The sequence below is a fragment of the Rana temporaria genome, chromosome 5 (assembly GCF_905171775.1).
Source record: "Rana temporaria chromosome 5, aRanTem1.1, whole genome shotgun sequence".
In the NCBI taxonomy this organism is placed as follows: Eukaryota; Metazoa; Chordata; class Amphibia; order Anura; family Ranidae; genus Rana; species Rana temporaria.
Genome location: NC_053493.1, coordinates 250,730,101 through 250,735,074, shown reverse-complemented (window position 1 = coordinate 250,735,074; position 4,974 = coordinate 250,730,101).

Below are 4,974 nucleotides of genomic sequence, written 5' to 3'. Positions count from 1 at the left end.
CGGGGGTCCTCCAGTAGCAGGCCAGGCGTCCTTAGAAGATGCCAGTTCGGCTTCGCGTTGTAGTCCTTTCTTTTTTCGCTGCAAGGAAAATGTATGTCATTTTTTTTTCTAGTGTTAACTCTGACAGGTTAAGTGAAGATCGGATCAGTACTTTGTAGCTGTACAATTTAGGTTGAACAGGCATCATGAGGACAGCTATTCGTGATATTTGCACAGTAGAGGGCAGTGACATAATATGCAAGCAAAGAGGTATAGAGGCTAGAATGGAGGGGGGCGGAGCGGTCACATGGCTTGGCTCTAGTGATGGGAAGTTCGGATCTTTAACCACTTAAAGTGGAGTTCCACCCTGAAAAAATAAATAAAAATACACGAAAATGCTGCTGCTGCTGCTGCAAAAAAAAGTTATTTTTTATTTTTTTTTATAGTCACCCGAAATACCTGTTGCTATGCGGATGTTCCTAATCTGCCTCTTCCTTATCCGCAGTGCGTCTTCTTCCACATCCTCTTCTAGTGAATGGGGCGCGCTGCCTTCTGGGAACTGTGTGTAATCCCAGAGAGCAGCTGTCCATTCATTCTATTCATTCTCACGTGGTGTACTGCCTGTGTCCTCTGCAGTGTGCACTGAAAGCTACGTGGTGTGTACTGCCCGTGTCCTCTGCAGTGTGCACCTAAAGCTACGTGGTGTGTACTGCCCGTGTCCTCTGCAGTTTGCACCTAAAGCTACGTGGTGTGTACTGCCCGTGTCCTCTGCAGTTTGCACCTAAAGCTACGTGGTGTGTACTGCCCGTGTCCTCTGCAGTTTTCACCTAAAGCTACGTGGTGTGTACTGCCTGTGTCCTCTGCAGTTTGCACCTAAAGCTACGTGGTGTGTACTGCCCGTGTCCTCTGCAGTTTGCACCTAAAGCTACGTGGTGTGTGTAGTGCTTGTGTCCTCTGCTGTTTGCACCTAAAGCTACGTGGTGTGTACTGCCCATGTCCTCTGCAGTTTGCACCTAAAGCTACGTGGTGTGTGTACTGACTGTATCCTCTGCAGTTTGCACCTAAAGCTACGTGGTGTGTACTGCCTGTGTCCTATGCAGTTTGCACCTAAAGCTACGTGGTATGTGTACTGCCTGTGTCCTCTGCAGTGTGCACATAAAGCTACATGGTGTGTATTGTGCGTGTCCTCTGCAGTTTGCACCTAAAGCTACGTGGTGTGTACTGCCTGTGTCCTCTGCAGTGTGCAACTAAAGCTACGTGGTGTGTACTGCCCGTGTCCTCTGCAGTTTGCACCTAAAACTACGTGGTGTGTACTGCCTGTGTCCTCTGCAGTTTGCACCTAAAACTACGTGGTGTGTACTGCCCGTGTCCTCTGCAGTTTGCACCTAAAGCTACGTGGTGTGTGTACATGGTGATAATACACAATAAAAATAGAAAATGATAATTGTGCCAAAACTAAAAATAGAGTCCATAAATATGATGAATCTTCAAAACCATAGACAGAAGATCTTCCACCTTCACCAAGATAAAGAAAGACCACCAAAAAGTGCTCATGGATGGCACCTTACCGCAAATAATGGACCACTTTAATTAAAAAGAGGTCAATCAGGCAGATAAAGATAATATTCCAGACCCAGATCTCTCAGTCTCAACAGTCTTGATAGAGGAATACTCCACGCCACATGGGATAATTAGAGCAAGAGAGAGAAAAACGCCATAGAATAATATTGTTTTTTATTGGGTAAAACAGAAAAGAAAAAAAACGCCAAATGGCCTCTTACTTGATGGGGTGCCTAGCCCCGGCACTGAGGTTAAAAGCGTGGATGTATATGGGAGAATAGATGGAGTCCCGTGGCCGGTATAGGAACCGTGCAGAGCCGCACTAACGCTGTTGGCGTGCGTTCCACCCTCCAGGATGAGAGAGCCAGCGGGACCAGGAAGTGGGTGGGTCGAGCGTGACCTGTAAGCCTGTAAGCCTGTAAGTGAGGCTTACAGGTCACGCTCGACCCACCCACTTCCTGGTCCCGCTGGCTCTCTCATCCTGGAGGGTGGTGTTGGAAAAGTTTTCTATGTGCATTGTGTGACTATTTATAAAAATGTAAAATGGAGTCCAGTTTCTGTAATGGCTTCTAAGGACACGTTGCTTTAGCTCTTGTTCTATTGTTTGTTTTACTTCCTTAAATCAAACGTTGTAAAGAGACACTGTGATTGGCAATAAAGCTGTTTGCGTCATGAGCCACCAGTGGTCTTTAAGCCAATAGTACACTTTCTGTTGACCATATAAGAAGGTCATACACCTCGTGTCTGTATGGGACTTTTTGCTTTTTCACGTAGCATGTAGACTTCCATCCAGTTATACCGGTGTAACTGAAATAAAGCTATCTTGCTTCTGGAACACTTGAAGTTTGACTGATCACAGGGGAAGAATTATCCTATCATTTTGGTCCTTCGAGCCGGCACCAATGCGTGAAGCCCGGGTCCAATGGTTCTGATCGATCAGAAATCGGTGAGTATCGGATCTCAAAACTCACTGAGAAAATAAGTCCCCCCACTTAACATTAGTGGTCAAATAGGGGCCGATTGCTACCAGGACCCGGATTCAACCATCTGGTTCCGAACCTGCCGTGATCCAGTCCTTCTATTGTGTTTTGGAGGTAAGATACTTTAAATTACATTTTTTTTCTCTCTCTAAGTCTATTCTTTTTTTTCTCTTTTTCTCTGCTTGATTCTGGTTATGAGTTATAGAACAGACATTGGGACTGATTGTATGACATCTTAATAGTCCACTGATGAGTTGTGATAACAGACATTGAGACTGATTGTATAATATCTTAATAGTCCGATGTCACAGGCATTTGGGGCGTTGCCTGAGGTAAAAATGGACGTCGCCTGCTGTCCGGGACAGATAAAAAAAAAAAAGATTTGAAGGGTATACCGAATGTCGTAGGTTACGGACCCGACAATTTAAGCGCTACAAGTAGCTGAGTTATCTAAATAGATTGCGAGGCCGACTGTTTTCTTGGTGATCACTTTTTTCTCTTTTTATCTCTTTCAAATGGTTAACCTTGCTAACTTTACCTTTTGTTTGAACAACAGTACTGCTGCACACACAGGTTTAACTATTTTTTGTTTTTCCCCATAGTGTGGGGTGTTTTGATATTTATTTTGTTTCCCCTGTATTCTTATTGTTATCGTGGCCAAGGATTGCTACACCAGTGATTTACAAATTATTGGAAACCCCAATTAATGCTAACAACAGGGACGTTTTTTGTTAAGGCAGTGTCTGCAATCTGGTGTTTAAACACTGGGCTCGCTCACCCCCCCCCCCCCCCCTTCAGACATTGCTAAGTACACTTGCTCTTTTGTGTGTGTGTGTGTGCACGTGTGAATTTAGACCAGGTCATTTTTTTTTCTCTCTTCTTTTTTGTTTGTTTGTTTTTTGTCTGTGTTTGTTTTAAACAAACTGTGCTTCTAAAAAAAAAAAAAAAAAGAGGGGAACCTAATGCACAAGGTGATAAGAAATGTATGCATAACAAAGACCCTAAAATTGTGATATACTGTGCTAAAAGGAAAAGAAAATGTGTTTTTTAGAATAATTTAACTGTAAAAGGTTGCCAGAATTTGGTGACAAAAGCTTAAATTGTTAAGATCAGAGAAGGTGTAAGTTAGAAATGGTGGCATGTTGGCTTGTGGACAAAGAGGATAATTTAATTTGTAGCACCCAGAGACCACCTCCTTATAATGGTCCTCCCCCTCAGGTGCAAGCCACTGCCCAGAGTACCACCCTCCCTGTGACATCCACCCCTGTCAGAGGAACCGCCTCTGAACAAGACCCTGACCCTACTTCCTTAATCTCTCCAGATAGCAGCATGATCTCGGAGCTGAACAGATCAATCCTTGAAACTTTAACTGACGCCATAACCTATACACTAGGCGCCCCTGCAGGTGCCAAGAGATCAAGTAAACCTCCTATTAGGTATGGTGTAGATGATGGTGAAGTATACCCTTTGATAGAAGTCCAAAACCCCAGGGGAGGACAGGCTGACGGGTTGGGAGGACAGCATCCCCTGACAATGACTGTTTTCAGGCCATGGACTGATTAGGTCCAGCGGAATTTATTGAAAACATAGAGGGATTACGGAACAGTTACAAGTTGAACAGGGTGGAGGTAGAGAGAGTCCTGAGGAGAGTGCTGGGATCAGATTGGGCTTCCGTAAAGGGGGATTGGGACCCTTGCGGCCTAGCAGACGGACAGGGGCGAAGAGATCCATTACCTCCAGATAGCCCAGACTTAGGAAACAGGTTGACTGCATTACTGAATAGATGTCAGCTTAGATGGATTCAAAGGACTGATTGGCAGAAAATAAATATGACAGTACAAGAAGACAAAAAGAGTGTCAGTGACTACCTAAATAAACTACGAGAGGTTTTTAAAGTGTTCTTCGGGCTCCCCGAAGCTGAGGATGTGAATAGTGCATATCAGCAACAGCTAAAAATAGCTTTTGTAAATGGATTAAAACAGGATCATAAGGATTACATTGTTAAAAATATGGTTATTTACGGAACTGCATCAGTTCTAGATGTTTTACAATATGCTAAACATTCAGAGAAGTATCTGAAAACAATGGGAACCAAATGTGAAAGTAAAGGTTTTTGTGCAAAGTGTTGAAGGAGATGAGGATGTAGAGGAGTACACTGCCGAGGCGGAAACAGAGGAGTCCCATAGAAGGAAGCAGAGGAGGGTATTGCCTCTGTAATAGATACATTTTTACAAACAGGGGTGGTTATTCTGTGTCCTGACAGCCCCTGTAACACCCCTCTTTTCCCTGTTAAGAAGGCTCCGCCTTCCACAGGCTGGAGAATGGTACAGGATTTACAAGCTGTTAACCAGGCAGTTATACCAAGAGCTCCTATGGTACCAGATCCACACACACTATTGAATGATTTGGATCCAGGGAATGAATTCTTCTCTGTGATTGATATCAGTAATGTTTT